This window comes from Pongo abelii, chromosome 2 (genome assembly GCF_028885655.2).
Source record: "Pongo abelii isolate AG06213 chromosome 2, NHGRI_mPonAbe1-v2.0_pri, whole genome shotgun sequence".
In the NCBI taxonomy this organism is placed as follows: Eukaryota; Metazoa; Chordata; class Mammalia; order Primates; family Hominidae; genus Pongo; species Pongo abelii.
The window spans coordinates 161,769,184-161,787,274 of record NC_085928.1 but is presented as its reverse complement, the minus strand read 5'-3'; the positions used below and the strand labels follow the sequence as shown (position 1 = coordinate 161,787,274).

The 18,091-nt window shown below is 35.2% G+C and overlaps 1 long non-coding RNA gene across 1 annotated transcript in view; it reads left to right on the top strand.

Annotated features, from left to right (window-relative positions):
- The first annotated feature begins 5,653 nt into the window (after positions 1 to 5,653).
- Positions 5,654 to 18,091, top strand: part of LOC129058683 (uncharacterized) — a 36,815-nt gene continuing 24,377 nt past the window's right edge. The window contains exon 1 of the long non-coding RNA XR_008523968.2: positions 5,654 to 5,758. This is a non-coding gene — a long non-coding RNA (uncharacterized LOC129058683). The remainder of the gene's footprint in view (positions 5,759 to 18,091) is intronic.

The window sequence follows — 18,091 nt, the reverse complement described above, 5'->3', positions numbered from 1 at the left end:
AGGAAATAAATTCCTTTTCTTTATAGATTACCTAGTTTCAGATGTTCTGCTCTAAGCAACAGAAAATAAAATAAGACAATAGCACTATTTATACTTGTCACAATTACTGGGCTTAATTGCTGCTGTCCTTTGGGGGAGGTATTGGAATCTTACATTTTATTTTAATTTTTGTTAACAGAATTAATCTGATTCTGTTTATAAGTGAAAGATTGATTATGGGGAATTTGTATCTATGATAGGCTTTGCTCTTGATAGTGATGAATAAATCTTAATATTATTGCGTTTGGGTAACACTTAATCTTCAAAGGACTAGACAAACAGAAATTAATCCATCGATTAGTCTTTCCTCCCATTAAAACTGATACCTCCCATTTCCAAGGACAGCAAAGTCAGTTAAGAAGACTTAATCTTTTGATTTTATGTAAATTTTGTCACTTTCCAAAGAAACATTAAGATTGTAATCTTTATGTAAGAATGAAGATTTTAAAGTGCAAATAGATTTATGACTCTTGAGGGTGGAGTGATTTATTATTAATTACTTTCCTTTTATTCTTAACTATGCTTCAAAGAATTACTCTGGAACTAAAATCCAAAGAATGTTTATATTAGATCTTCACTTATAATTAAGTTTTGTAGACCTAATTTGAGAATTTCATTATGTAAATATTTATATCACATTCCATTTAGCTCAGCATTTTAAAATACAGTCTCACAGGTAGAACATCTAGGAGAACTATTATGTATACGAGGGAATTCTGTATGGAGAACCACTTACCTAATTTTTACCTACTTGGGACTTCTGTATGTCCAGGAATTTATATTAGAATACACATTTACACATAATCTGTTAGTATGTATACCTAGGTATTTCATGGAGGGCTCAGGATTTTTAAAGACAAAATATGGTTGACTTAGAATCACTACACCACATATTTTAGGTAGAAAGTACAAAACATAAGATTTATTTTAAATATGTGTGTGTGTATTCCATATTCTAGATGTTAGGGTCTTATATTAATTTCTAATTTATTGACACTGAGAATTAAAGACCTGCCTGGGGACGACCTAAACTAGTATTGATAATATAATAATACTAGCAGAGTAAGCGGCTCTACTTTAGGTCCTTCAGTTTCTCATTGTAATACTTACTCTTATCTTGTTATCACTGAGTGTTGCTCAATTATTCTGTCCTTGTCACTTAAGTTTTAAAAAATGCTCTTATTTAGAAAAAAATCTCAACCTTATAAAAATTGCAAGAATAATTTAAATAACACTTTCCTGAGACATGTGAGAGTGAAGGAACATCTTAGTGCCTCATCACCCCTAAATACTTTAGCATAGATCAAAGACTTTCTATTACATAACCACATTTAGGAAATTTATATTAATACATTACTACCATCTAAGCCCTAGATTCCATTCATGTTTTTCCAGTAGTTTCAATATGCTACTTTATTTCAATATGGTACTTTATAAGAAAAGAACCAGTACAGAATTATGTACAACATTTAGTTGTCGTCTTATTTTGAACTCCTTCATTCTGGAACAGTTCTTTAGTCTTTCCTTGACTTCAGAACCATGACATTCTTAAAGATATTATAGGACTGTCATTTGGTAGAATATTTCTCTGCTGGGTTTATCACGTTTCCTCATGATTAGAAGATTAAAGTTATGCAAGTTGGGCATGAATATCACAAAGTGACTCTGAATGCATTCATCCCATTGGGTGGCACATAAGTTTGATTTATTCCATTACTGGTGAAGTTAACTTTGATTACCTGATTTAGGTGGTATCTTCCAGGCTTCTCACCATACTTTCTTTCTTTTTATAGTTAATAAATATTTTCTGTGGGGAGGTATTTTGAGGCTATGCCAATATTCAATTTCTCATCAAAATTTTAATTAACTAATTTATATCTGCATGGATTAATGGATCCTCATTTTATGTAATGGGTCACACTCCAATATTCTCATTATTTACTTTGATGTTAAAATTTTCCCAGATTTGGTCAGTGGGTTTCCTTTCAAGGTAACTTCTGTAGTGTCCCTTTGACATTTCTCCATCATTTTCTAAGAATTTATTTCTTTTTGACAAGATATTCCACGCTCATATTACAACTTCTTTTTCCCAACCCTAAATGAATCATTTCTCCAAGGAGTTCTGCTTCCCTTGAGTGGACCATGCTATTTAGAAATCAGAATCTGAGTGTGAGGTGTGCTCATTACTATTGGAGATTAACAATCCCAAGCTGCAAGAGGTAGGGAATATACACACACACACACACACACACACCCACACACACACTTACATTTACATGGAGCATCTATCATCTATCTATCTATCTATCTATCCATCATCTATCTATCATCTATCTAGCTAGCTATCATCTATCTAATTAATAGTTCACAATAATGCCATTGTTTACAAAATCCAACACCACAGAGTTCATTCTTGCTTTTTCTTTTTTCCTGTCTGTAACCCTTTTGTCTGACATTTGAGAAACTAGGCTCTTATTATGCTTAATGTATTTTTTTGATCATTGCTTCTTGTGTATCCAACTTCCTAGTGCTACCACTGCCACACCAAACTTACATGTTTTCCTCACTCATGCTGGGCTCTGATACACTGTGCAGGGATGTTGCTGTCACTGACCTTTTCCTCGTGAAGATACTCTGCTCACCCCATTCAGGCTCCAACATGTCTCATTAGGCTGCCACCCCATATCCCTGGGCAGATGCTCTCCTTAATATTCTTATATATTTTTTATGTAATCTTATTAAACATCAACCTAGTTGTAATATCTTGGAGTGTAATCTAATCATATTAATCATATTATACCCCACATTTTATATTTTTTAAAAATAGTAATTTCAAAAAAGATAAAAGTGATGAACATTTTGTGTATTTCTGTATGCTGAATTTATCTATGTACTTATTTTTTCTATTTTAATTTTAAATAACTTGCTATTCTGTCTGCCTAAAACATTTTAGCCAGAAATTTCCGTAGCTACCTCCTTCCCATAATTCAAGTTTATGTTACTAAAATGTCACCACTTCAGAGAGGACTTTTTGGCCACACAAAATATCACCTCTCTTTCTGTCATTTTCTTCCCTTGTTTTTCTAACACCTGTCAAAATAAATTATATTATTTAATTACTTATTTGCTTATTGTTCTCATCCCCAATACATACACTCTGTAAGAACGTAGGCTTTATATATCTTATTCATTGAGAAGTTTCCAATATCTTCAGTTGTGTTTAGCACATGATATATAATCAGTAAACATTTTTAAAATATACTCAATAAATGTTTGTTGAATGATAAAATGTGTTAAGACATTGAAAAATTTTAAAAAAGAAAACAGCCGTATTTAATATATATTAAATAGGAAAAGTATGAATTATCATAATTTAGGAGTATTTTAATAGTTGATAATGGGTCAAGAAGTTGAGCATATAGTAACTACAAATAATATGAGATTGGAATTTTAGATACTTGCTACATAGTTTATTAGATCTGCTAATATTAATAAAAAGTAATAATTATATATAACAAATTTTAAATAATATCCATGTATTTTTATAAATATTAGCTATTATATTTAATAGTTAAGGAGTAGAAATAGTAACTACTACTTGAATCTTATTTCAAATATTTTATTATTTCTATATCTCGAATTTTACAATTTTTAAGTTGAAATTCGTAAGGACATATAATTTGAAATGTAAGCCAGATCAATTTTGGCACAAGTGACAGAAACCCCATTTCAAATAGCTTATGTAAAAATAGATTTTATTTACTTACGTATCTACAAAGTCCAGGATGGACTTCATATATCACTAGATCTAGAAGCTTAAATGAAATCTTAAGGTCCCTGCAGCTTTAAAATTTCTTTCTATTTATCTCTTTTTACTTTTCTCTTGAATAATTTATTTATGGCAGACTCTTTCTGTATGGTTTCTAAGGACTTCATCTCTTGACACAAGTAGCAAAGTCACAATGCAAAGGGCATGCATGCAAAGATAAGAAGGAGTTAATGCAGATTACCTGCCACAGCCTAGAGGTCACCCAGTGTAATGCTGGGCTTACATCATCCACATCATTAGCTTTCTCAGAGCAAAGGGGAGTCTTTTACCTAAGAGTACTTGCAAAAATATTTGTAAGGACTCTAAATTTTGTTTTTGTTTTTTCACATACCTACCCCTAAATTGATTGTTGTAGCCATGGAAATGGTCACTCTTTTGGAAGGCTCTATGTTATGTTTCAACCCTAGAACTGTAGGGTAGGTCAGCTGCACATAAACCATAGGAACTAAGAACAAGGAGAGAACAAACTCCAAGAGATGCTGCCAGAAAATAATAAATATATGCAATAGCAATAGAACTGAGAAGTTCCTATAAGTTGAGAGAGAAGCTCATTTTTTGGCATTTCTTGTATTCGTCCCTTATACTTTCTAATAAAGAAATATCATGAATAGGATCACTTCATATTTTAACTTGAACCAAATTTAAATCCTAGGTGTGATTCAAGTAAAAGGAAAATATTCCTACTCTGACTGAAGTAAGATATTTTGGAAAACCCTCCAAATTTAGACTCTACTTTGTGTGTGTACATGTATATATGTTTATTATTTTGACCAAATAATAAACAGAATCAACCTTCTTTACTTTTTTCTCATTCAGCTGTTATGTATTATACTGTGTGTGTGATAAGGGGCAAGATGAATTAAAAGTTAAGGACAATTATATATATTTTTTATCTTATTTGAAAATCCCATAAAAAGATGAAAATTTGATGGCTTGTAAAACACTAGAAGAAAAGGAAGTTCAAAAAGGTTTTATATTCTTGGGACTGGAGACAGATTTTGTTAGCATGGGAGGCAATATTCTTAGTGGTTGGAGTAACAATTGGGTCTCATACACATCTGGGAAGAAATTCAAACCCTGTCCTTTACTGGTGATGAAATACTTGTGAAGCCTTCTACTTTCTCTAAGCCTTAATTTCCTTACCTGCTAAATGAACATGCAAATCATATCTAACTCACAGGATTGCAATGAATAGTAAATGAGTTACTATATACATATATCACTGAGTTTACTACATGGCCCATAAGAAGCTATTTGTTATTTGTCATACATTTTGAAAATATTCAAAAATTGTTCTTAATTATTTATGTTGAGTTAAGTCATTTACCATGACAAAATTATGGCTTGAAGACAAATATGTTACCAGTGTTAGGCAATAGCTCAGTAGTCATTAACACATTAATCTACATTATTTTTCAGTTTCCTAGAAGAAAGCATGGTTATAGGCCATAAACATAGAAAAAGTTCATTTTGAGTGAAGAGAAGATGAAAACAGGCTTTCATAATGGGGTACACTTAGGGGAAGCAGGATCTGGAACAAGTTCACACTCTGGATAACCTTGGTTTCTGGAGGCAACTTGGAGGGCCTGGAAGATAATATTTTCCAAAGATGACCACAATAGCATCCCCAGTTCCACATGCCTTTCCTAATGCGACACTCTCGCATCACAGGTTGTAGGCTAATTTCCTCCTCATCCTGTTGAATCTGAGCTGGCCTTGGTGACTTGGTTGGCCAATAGAATGTAGCAAAAGAGACATTCTGTGTCTTCTGATGCTGTCACTATGATGAGTCTTACAGCTTCTGCCTGAGTCTCTTGGAGTGTTTACTTCTGGGATGCTCCTGCAGGGAAGCTGTTATTCTGAGAGGATTTTAAACCAGAGGGGCTAAGGGTAGGTACTCTGCTTAACAGTCCCAGTTGAGCTACCAGCTGGTAGCAGCATTAATTACCAACCGTATGAGTGAATCATTATGGATGACTCCAGATGATTGTAGCCCCAACTAACATCTGCCTGTTATCACATATAAGACTTCAAGTGAGAACCACATAACTAGACTCATAAACTCACAGAATCATGAGAAATAATAATGCAATATTATTTTAAGTCACTAAGTTGTGGTATAGTTCGTCATGTGATCATAGATAACCAGGAGAACAGTGTTGGAAATTCAGAAAAGAAAGAGTACAAGTACCAAAGCATCTAAGAAAATTTACCTAACACAAACTTGGAGGAGGGTAAACACGAATATCTCTTCCTTTCACATCACAGCTTTGCCTGGAACCAGTCCTATTAGTACCCAGAGTAAAATCCAGACATATTTAATTGCCTGCACTATTACTTTTACAAATGATTCCATAGGAATTTTAACTGCTTAATATGCATGACTTTATCAAGATTTGTCAAATAAGAACAAATTAAGAAACATAGAGTAGTTTTTCCTTTTCTGTTTAATTCTCTAAGGGATCTTGGGAAGTCAATTGAGTTATACCTCATTTTCTTATATACAGGGTCCCTGTTTATCTGTGTAGTTATTTTCTAGGGACCTGTATTATAAGGTTGCATAGAGAATCAAAAAGGAAATTCATGAATGAACTAACCACATGAAACTTCAGTTCCCTCTCAAATACCCTTTAACTATCTTTCCCTCTCGAATACCCTTTAACTATCTTGCTTTAACAGTAGAATATGTATAGACATCTCCTGCATGCAACTTTCTCTTTGTGGCTTACTTTACCTCTATTCCTGGATGTTTGCAAGGTAAATATATTGCAAATTTATTGCCAAATGAGACTTAATGTTTTGCAAAAGATACAGAATTCCGTGAAGTCCAGGAAAGGATTGTTAGAAAAATACTTAGATCTCATTCAATGCCATTGGCAAATGAGCAAACAATTGAAAAAAAAAAAAAAAAAAAAAAACAAGGATGTGGACAGGACTGAAGTTGCAAAAGAGGATGACTTAAAAAATCAAGAATTTAAGATGATCTAAGAAAGGTCCTTGCAAAAATTGATTGAGCATATATACATACACATATATATTTGCAAAAATAATCCACTTAATTGTATTGAAAATAATCAAATGTTTGGTGTAGAATGTGGTATCATGCAATAGTATAGATTTGTCAGCAAAAAAACAAATATATTTGTCTTTTCCAAGAATTGAACTATGTTTGCAGTTATAAACAAAGTTTGATTAAATATCAGATTATATTTTATCACATTTTTATAATTTTGGTTTTATTTTTCAAGATAAAGTTTTAATCAAAATCTTTTCCTTTATTGTGAAAATGAAATTTTGGTCTCAATTTAATAATCTGATTTATTTCAGTGCCTTTCTCCCTATATTAAATATATTAATTATCCCCAGGTGAGGAAGGAAAATATTTTTAGCCTCCCAGATTAGAGAGAAATAATTTATTTGATAATGGTTTTCATTGTCAAGTTAATAGAGGATACTTTCTTAAATAACTCATGGCTTGCTTTTACATAATAAGCTTGGGGTATTTGTTTACATGGAAGAGATAATATTAAAGTAATAAGAAGTATAAATTTCTTTTGAGAAAGGATGGAGTCAAAAGAAATTTTGTATTTGATTTTAGAGAGTACTAAATGAAGCTCAGAATGAAAAACCCTGTTGTTTTTCTACTCTCCTTCCATCCATCCAGGCAACCAGCACTTATTCCACAATTTTCTGAGGAAAAACGTAGGACCATGACACAGAGTCCCACCCTTGTCTCACGTGGAGGGGAGATAAGCCAGTGCTGTTCCATGCCTGAGCTGTGGAATGTGCAAGACATCAAAGGGATTGATGGTGACTAGTTACAAAGGTGTTTCTTCAGGGAGAGAGGAAAAGAGAGGATGGGCCCTATTACTAAAAGAAAGGACTGCAGCAGTTCAGGGAGAAATAAGAACAATTTAATACATGTGCTATCTATGGTATACTCTCAATAGGTGTCTCCAAGAGTAACAAGAAAGGTCTGGGCAGTGATGGCCACTTGTGTGATATAAAGGGACAAAATAACTTGATCAGGGGTTCGAAACTCAATCACTCACTCCTCTCCTACTGCCACCACCCAGCTCTTTATAGTTTGGTCACAATTACTCAAACACTTTCAATGAATAATTGCCTAAATCTTCTGGGCTAAGTATAGAGGTGCTCTGAGTGAGTAGACCTTGTGTTCTTCCCTCCACCTTGGTAATGGAGAAGTGGCAGCTGCACCCTCCTGAGAGATGACTGGGTGGGAAGTCCTTTTGTTCATAGCTGGAGAAGCAGCCGGGTGGAACTTCTAATTTCCCTTCCTCCAACAGTATTTAGAGATGCACTCTGGCAGAAGGGGATGAGAATGGAAAAGAGGAAGGAAAAGGGAGTAAGAGGAGCTGCTTTTCATATGAGTACATACAAAAGGAGAAAAGGAATCATCTCAGTGGAAGGGTCTGGGGCAGTCTTGAGAACTCTCAGTCATGCTGACCGAAAGGGCAATGTCAAACATCAATAACACTTTTATTTCTATGAGCAAAGTATGTCAAGACAAAATCCAACACCCTTAAAAGTTTTAAGCCCCAAAGCTTTTTTTTTCTTTTCTTTCTTTCTTTTTTTTTTTTTTTTTTTTAAAGACAGAGTCTCGCTCTGTCACCCAGGCCACCACCACACATGGCTAATTTTTTGTATTTTTAGTGGAGAAGGGGTTTCACCGTGTTAGCCAGGATGGTCTCGATCTCCTGACCTCTTGATCCGCACGCCTTGGCCTCCCAAAGTGCTGACAGGAGTGAGCCACCGTGCCCGGCCACCCTAAAACTTTAATGACAACTAAACCATATGTCAAAACACAAATAACATTTTTATTTGCTTATTGTTGTTGCTTTTGGCTCTAGTTCTCCATCATGTAAATATGAAGTAAGTAGGTAAAGACCAACAAACTCTTCTTTATGGAGTTCACCAAATGTCACTGAAAGTTTATTGCCATTACATTGAAAGTAACACTGGGTAGGTCTGTGTATTGATGGTGTAACATGTTTAGCAAGCAGTTTGAGCTTGATGAAATAAAGACATGAAATGGTTTTATTTTATTTTTTTCCATTCACTACATTCAACCTTGCACTGCTAAGCTTCCTTGTTCTCTATTGTGACACTATCTCAGGCACACTTCATAATATTTCAGTTACTTCTGTTTCTTAAAAATATTTCAAGTATAAACATTTATTTGTATATCTAATTTAAATCCAATTTACTGGTCTCTACTGTCATCCCTAATACCAGCCAGATTTGTGGCCCAGGAGACATAATAGCTTCTTGGACTATTTTTGGCTTTTAACATGTTTCTATGATCATGAAGTTATCTATATAATTCATGAAAATCTCAGTGTTGCTAATATTTTTAAAGTCCCATAATTCCTAAGTTGGCTGACACAGCAAAAGTATTACTCTTTAGATATTTGGGTGGTTGCATATTATTATTCTTTGGGACTTCAAAGATAAGTATTGGTCTCTGGAAGCAACAACCAAGATGTTCCTTAAAGGAACCCTTTACAGAGAGAGATCTTAATGTGAGTTCAATGGGAATTTGAAAAGCTATCAAAGGTAGTATTCTATAAAGAAATGAATGTGATACTGGGTATCCATACATCCATATTTTAGGTTTACTTTCTTTTTTAAGAAAAAAGTTCTGTTTCTCCATCAGGATACAAAAAAGTTCTGTTTCTCCATCGGGATACAACAAAAAAGGTGTAGTACATAGTGATTTCAAGTGATTTTTTTAGCCACAGAATTCTCCCTTCCCCTTTCTCTCCCCTTCCTTTCTCTTTCTCATCCTTTTCTCTTTCCTTTCCTTTTTCATCAATTTCTTTTCCTTCCCATCCCTTCCCTTCTTTTCTCTTTTTTTTCCCCTCTAGCCTCCTCTCTTCTATTTTATTTACCTTTTCTCTCCCTCACACTCTCTGTTATGCTCTCTCTCTTTCTCTGGAAGCGTACAAGAAATTCCTATACATAAAACATATACAAATAGGCAGCTCTCATTGAAGTAAAAGTCCCAGACCCAGGTTCAATTTATCCAGTTTCCATTTACTCTCTCCCTGTCATGGCATCTGAAGTTCTTCATCGTTATCACTTAAGTGAGAAGAAACAACTAGTGTGAAAAAAAAATCCGGCTTACTGTCTAGGAATATGTAATACGGATCCAAGATGCTACTTGGTCTAGACTGGTCAATTGATTGGAAATATAAAATGAAAAGCTGTGATGTGAACATGTTTGATTACAGGACAATTCTGACAGTTGGAGGAAGGGAGGGAGGAAGGCAGGGATAGAGAGAGGAGAATAATGTGAAAATGCAGAGGTTAGATTTTAGGACTGGCTAATTTCATAATGGCATATGAATCCTTGGTTCCATTTTTTAATGAGTTTTGGGTACCTTGGATTCTGTGTTATTTCCTGCATGTTTTAAATACACACAAATACATATAGAGAGTTGTAGGTTGTGTTAGGCCATTATTGTGTTGCTATAAAGAAATACTTGAGGCTGGATAATTTATAAAGAAAAGAGGTTTAATTGGTTCACAGTTCTGCAGGCTTTAAAGGAAACATGGTGGTGGGGTGGTAACTGCTTCTAGTGAGGGCTCGGCAGCTGACAATCATGGTGGGAGGTGACGAGGAGCCAGCATGTCACATGGCAAGAGCAAGAGAGAAGGGGGAGGTGCCACACTCTTTTAAACAAACAGATTCCCCATGAACTCAGAGTGAGAACTCACTCATTATCGCAAGGACAGCATCAAGCCATTCATGAGGGATGCACAACTCCCATGATCCAGACACTTCCCACTAGGCCTCACGTCCAACATCGGGGATTATATTTCAGCATGAGATTTGGAAGGAACAAAACACCCAAACCATGTCATAGATGTACATTTTTCTTCTAGTTTGAAGTGAAACCAGGAGAACTGTGATGTACATAGAGGTTTAAGAGCGAGAAAACTGACCATAGAAGTTATTTGAAGCATTTGTTATATATTTCAGTATCTATAGAGAATCTTTAAAATGTACATATCCTTCGACTTACGTATTCTACTTCCGTGGGCACCCTTGGATGAATGAATGGAGAATAGAAATGTTTCTGCAGAGATAACTTCACATAGCATTATTTACAACAACAAAAATGAACACAAATTAAGCATCTAAGAGTAGGCCAATAGTTAATAAAGAATGGCATAGTCATGTAATGAGCAATCATATGGTCATTTCAAGTGTTTCCTAAGAATGTTTAAGACAGGCTGTCATATTACACAACTCCAGGAGGCATGTTATATTCTATTTGAAAGATGTCCTTTACAATCATGCAGTATCTAGCCTATATTTGTGTGTCCAATATACTGGCCTAATGACATATTAAACATTAAACCAAGTTTGGCATTATATTACTGTTAAGTAAAAATGCAGCATGCACACAAAACTATGTTTTTAGTATAATCTGAAATACGTGTTACATATTTCTATAAATATATAAATATAGTATTCATTTAGAAAGATTATAGAGATATATGCCAAATTACAATAAGTTATCCCTGGATATTGGAATTATAAGTGATTTAAATAATTCTTTTTGAGTATTTTCCATTTTTTCTATGATGAGAACATATTGCTGAAATCAGAAAAAAATGACAATTATAATTTTAATGCTCCTATCTCTGATCTGTTAAAATAGGATTAGGATTGCCTAATTTCATAATGGCATATGAATCCTTGGTTCCATTTTTTAATGAGTTTTGGGTGCCTTGGATTCTGTGTTATTTCTTACATGCTTTAAATACACACAAATACATATAGAGAGTTGTAGGTTGTGTTATAAAATAAACACCAAACACTGGGTTTATAAACAACAAAATCCTTTGTTATATCCTATACCTAATGTACTCAGCTATCATCTTCATGGCAACTCTATAGCTATGCCTCATAGTAATAATTATTAATTTTTTATTATTACTCAATACAGGTACCTTTTGAGAGATTCTCTATAGTTATGGATTTTTAAAGTGGGCACCATGCTTCTAAGGAGGATCTGATCAGCCTTGAATATATTGAGAAATAACCTCATGTTTGCTACAGTCAATAATTCTGTTGATATAATGTATAATTCCGATTTCACAAACTCAAAAAATATATAGGACTCTCCAGGGGTTTTCTAAATCAATAATAGGCTTTGATTTTTTCAGACTATAAATGGCTTTAACCTCTAGATGTACTGATTTTCCCATTTGACTGATGATTTGTAAGCCTGCCTAACTGGCCTCTAGGGATATAAAGATTACTGTAATTTAGACTGATAGAAAATATCACAGTCAACTGTGGTATAAGCAGATAAATGAAGCTGACAATTACCTTAACACCTTTACCAAAAGGGGCATATCAAATGGTGCTGGGGACATTTGATTAAATATTACCATCAGAAAAGTCTCGTTATGGGGAAAAACTAACTCAGTTCACACATTGAATAGATGTTTTCTTTAACCTATATTTCCTCTGTCAGTTTCAAAGGAGGGCTACAAGGAACCTCATCTGTGAGAAACTGAATTGCGCAATAGCCTGTCACAACTTCCTATGCTTGCTGTCTGTGAGCCCTTATAAGGTCTGTGGTCTGGGCAAGCAAATTGATTAGAAAACAATGCTAACAAGCTAGAGGTCGCAACTTGGGACCACATCCAGGCATGCATTCCTATTGCTAACTTGATCTTTCACCTTGAAGACAAATTCCGATAGTCAATGAAATAATAATCATCTAATTACTGAGCTCTGTCCTGTATGTCCAGTCATGGATTCAGTGCCCTACATACATAATTTATAATCACCAGAAAATTCTTTAAGTTTTCTTTTCTCCATTATATAGATGAGGAAAACCAAGGCACAGAGATTTTAAATGATTTTCAGGACCATTTAGTTAGCAGTGGCTGACCCAGCATTCACACTTGAGTTTTTCAAGCACAAACTGTTCTCCTAACTCTATACTTTGATGCTTTGTTCCTATGAGTAATTATAAGGTGAGATCCTCAGTGTTAATGAAAATCAGTGTCCTGTCTAGAAAGCAACTAATAAATGGTCAATGGCTCTATCTCTGTTTGTGAATAATATATTATAGCATATTATTTCTTTCCAGTAGCTTTGATAATTTGTTATTCAAAGTGATTTGTCTTAGTCATCTATTTCTGTGTAACAAATTAACCCCTAACACAGAAGCTTGAAACATTTGTATTTTTACAATTTCTGTGCAGGAGAAATCTAAATGTGGCTTAGCTGGGTGCCTCTGGCTCATAAAGTTGTAGCTAAGCATCAGGTTGGCTTATCTGTGTCTTATCTGAAGGCTCAACTATTTGGGGGAAGATACGGTCTTTTATAACGTAACCTAAGTGAGATTCTCATTTCTTATGCTGATTCTGTTCATTAAAACATTAAAAGTGAATCAACAAGTTCAGATTATTCTTTTTTTTTTTTTTTGATAGAGTCTTGCTTGGTCGCAGAAGCTGGAGTGTAGTGTTGCGGTCTCTGCTCACCACAACTTCTGCCTCCCAGGTTCAAGTGATTCTCCTCCCTCAGCCTCTGGAGTAGCTGGGATTACAGGTGCATGCCACCATGCCCAGGTAATTTTTGTATTTTTCGTAGAGTCAAGGTTTCACCATGTTGGCCAGGCTGGTCTCAAACTCCTGACCTCAGGTGATCCACTAGCCTCGGCCTCCCAAAGTGCTGGGATTATGGGCCTCAGCCACTGCACCCAGCTTGGATTATTCTTAAAAGGAGTAGATTGTATAGAGAAATACGTAACAGAAAGTGGGGATCACTGGAGATTATTTTAGAAACTGCCTATCACATGATTTAACATCATTGTTCTGAAAATAGAGGATTGTTGTATATTCACAAGTTTTCTGAAATTTCAGAATTGTTATAGTCAGGACACTAGTATGAATAAACAGAATGTCAGCTTATTATGGTTTAAACAAAAATGAAAATTTATTGACTCAGGTAACTCAAAAGTCTATATAATGGGACTACCTTCTGACTGACTACATTGAATGAATATTAGTAGGATGTCATCTGTCACTCCTCTCATTGGTTTTACTTTCTTCTATGTGGCTTTATCTTCTGGCAGGCTCACTCCACATCATGTAAAGTCTAACTTTAGCAACCCCAGGGAATATGATTTGTAGTGGTCACTATGTCTTTGTAAAGAGTCCCAACCAACACTTTCATTAAACCTCATGCTCATTTCTGGATAGAAAGATAAAGTCCTTTGAGTAGCTAGGACTATGTAATATTCCATCACTGGTGTGGGGGTTTGTTTACTCCTACAACAATCATATAAACCAGTCTTGTAGGGAGATTTGACTCCAAAAAAAAAAAGTTACAGGAAGAAGGGATTTTATTATGAGTAAACAAAAATAAAAATAAAGAAACAAGTAAATAAAAAATAACCACAGTGTTACGGGCTGAATTGTGTACCTCTCAAATTCATATGTTGAAGCCTCAGTCCTCAATGTGACTATACCTAGAGATAGGGCCTTTGTGGAGGCAATTAAGTTTACATGAAGTAATAAAGGTGGGTCTCCAATCCAGCACAGGTGAGGAAGAGACACTGGAGTGCTGTCTGTCTCTCAGCACACACACAAAGGAAGGGACATGTGAGGACACAACAGGGAGGCAGCCATCTGCATGCTAGGAAGAGAGCCCTCACCAGAAACTTTAATTGCCAACCCCTCGATCATGAACTTCTAGCCTCCAGAACTGTGAGAAAGTAAATTTCTGTTGTCACTCAGCCTGGGATATTTTGTTATGGCATCCCAAGCAGACTAATACACATAATAAAACAGCTGTCTATATGTTTCAGCAACCTTTTAATACTATGCAGAAAAGTACAGTTAAAATTTTGGTTTTAATAATTATAGCCCATTGGACTTGATGATTAGAATAATATTTTTCTGTTCTACATAAAATTCTGTTGTGTTCAGTAAGAAATTACCCCAAACTGAATGAAATAAAACAACAGAAATGTATTCTCTCACAGTTCAGCAGGCCAGAAGTGCAAAGTCAGAGTTTTGCAGGCTTGGTTTCTTCTGCAGGGTCTGGAGGAAATTGTTACAGACATCTCTCCCTGCTGCTGGTGGTTGCCGCCATCCTTGGCATTCCTTGGCTTCAAGTTGCATCACTCCAATCTCTGCCTCCATCATCGCATTGCCCTCTTCCCTGCTTGTGTCTCTGTATATCTCTGCACTACTTTTAAGGACACCAATCAGTGGATTAGGGACCACCCCAATCCAGTATGAGCTCATGTTAATGTGATTATATCTGCAAAGACCCTTTTTTCAAATAAGATCACATTCACAGATACTGAAGTTATGACTTATGTCTTACTGGGAAATGTAATTCAACCCACAATACTTTAAGTTTCTTCAAAAAAAAATCGTGTTAACACTAGGTAGCATTTTCTTCCAGCTCCCAACATTTCACTTTATTGATTCTTATGAATAAATAAGAATAATTTATAAAAGGAAGTTTAAAAATAATTATTTAATGATGACTTCCACTGTGCTAATACAGCATTTTATGAATAAATCTCACATTATCAGGAGTTTCTTATTAGAAATGTGCTGTCAACATAAACTGTTAAAATTTATTTACTCGCTTTCTAATTCATACTTACCAAATGATCTTTTTTTCCTACCATTGCACAGCCTGTAACTTGGTCTAGGTGTTACATGTTTAATATCACTCCACTGTGCCGAGGAAACTTGTTTAAACAAGTCACAAAGCTATGACACAGGGCAGAGCACTGAGGCAAAAACATTTTCAGTTTCTTCCATTTAAAGTCATGATGGTGTTTACAACTGCAGGCAAACTACAGGTTGTTTTACGTGTTAGGTCATTATTCTCGCACAGACCTTCCAAATCATATTCTGGATAAAAGCCGTAAAATTCCAGCCTCCACAATGACATTGTACCTACATATGAAATTCCTTGCCTGCCCTTGTTTGGCAGCTGGTCTGGAACTGAGGATTTGGGTTTTGTTGTTTTTCCTTCAGCAAGACCAATAGTTTCTTATAATGTTTCTCCTAGAGCTGGAAATTTGAGATAAATGTTCAACATATTAACTTAAAATATTTTTGTTTGTTCCTTTACAATGCCAAACCAGACATTTTAAATTTGTATAAAAAAGGAACAAGTCATATTACCTAATGGAATGATTATTGTCTTTCTAATATTCTTTAATTTTCCCCTCTCTTAGCCTGAGCACCCTGGAATACAGAGTGTAAACCAAAACTTATGCAGAAATGTTCTTTGGTGGGGGTATTGTAGCTATGTTCAAGGGCAATAAAAATGAAGTAAAAAGGGAAATGAGGCAAGAAACGGGGTGGGCATGAATCCAGCAGTCAGTAATTTCACAGGAAAATGCAATACGTTGTTCAATCATATAGGATATCTCTGGAAAAGCCTGATGAAATCACTATGTGTGGGAGCTCTTGGTTGGGGATGGGCATGAGGTAGAAGAAGCACAGGTAATTTATCTGATGGTTCAGCTGTCTTTCACTGGTCAGAGTCCACTCCAGGGGTATGAGCTTACCCAAGTTCCTGGGTTGCATTGCCCAGCTCTTCCACTCTTCCTCACAGGCAATAGAGAAGCCACAGTCATCAAAGCTCTGACCTCAGAGGTTAGGAACAGTGGTTTCTACTTGCTGCGTAGAGCCTTATGGATCTGTAGTGGTGATGGTAGTAGCTGGACTTTATCACCCAAGAAATTGTGTGAGCTAAAGCTAGGGCTCTTCAGGGCAAGAACAAGCACAGGGAGTTGAGAGTAGCCTATTGAGTAGCACATAATTTGGGACTGCTGAACTCACACAGCTATGGATATTCTGACCTGTGAAAGAATCACTGATTTATATGGCTGCACTGACCTTTAAAGACCATTTATTCCAAATGTGACTAAAACTGTGAAGAGATATTTCTACTTACAGTTAAAATGGACTAACAGGGACATGTTTTACCCTCTTATCTGAAACAATCCCCCCAGAAGGACAGGGGTATCTGAGAGTTTGTAGGCAAAAAAAAAGGTGAGCCCAATGCATGCCAACACTTACTTCCTTAAGAGAGTTTCTAGGCCAATGGGGAGAAAACTAGTAGAATACCAGTAGATTTCCTGTGTAGGAAGATAGAGCTGAGAGTATGGGTAGACTGAGGCAGCTAGAGTTTGAAGGACTGAGTACCAGACAGAAGAGAGCAACAAACAGAAAACTCCACAAATCTGTAAAAGATACCCTTTGAATTATGCAGCTGAATACTGACTAACAAATGTATGCAAAGAGGCTGTCCAAGGTTGAGGAATCACCTGCTAGTATTAGAAGTAACAGTGTACCACCAGTCAGATTTTAAAAACCCACAATTTAAAGGTAATTTGGTAGAGTACACAAAACAGACTTGCCTGCGTAGTGAGATTATTTAGTACTAGATTAAGCACTGCTCTGACTCTGTCTAACAAATCATAAAAGTAAGATCCAAAGGGAATAAATCATTTCCAAGTAACCTAACTGCATCATGGAACAAGGCTAAGGAATATTTCCATGAAAACAAAAATATCCAACACTCATTGAAGTAAAATTCACAATGACTAGCAAAAAAATGTTTCAAATATTATGGGCTTGTAAAGAAGTAAGAAAATGCAAGCCACATTGAGGACAAAACGCAATAAATTGAAATGGGTCCAGAACTAATACAAATGTTAAAATAGCAAACAAGGGCACTAATACTCTTATTATAGCTAGTTTACATATGTTCAAAAGTTAAATAGAGACATGAAAGATGTCTCTATTTGGTAGACAAATAGTGCTTCTATTTGGTTTTTAAAACTACCCAATTTGAACTTTTAAATATAACAACTGATTTGTGAGAATAAAAATACGCTGGATGGAATGAGGCAATTTAGAAATTGTAGAAGGGAATATTAGTGAACTTGAAGAAACAGCAGTAGAAACTATCAAAAATGGAACTCTGAAGAAAAAAGAATAATAATAAATAGAGAAGATCAGTGATCTTTGGGACAATTTATGGAAGTCTACTAATATGTAATTAGAGTCTCGGAAGCATATTCTATTATTTGAAGAAAAAAGTGACTGAAAAATTTCCAGAATCCTCACATATGAAAAGTTCAGTGAGCCCCAAGTACGAGAAATATAAAGAAAACTATACCAAAGTGTATTATA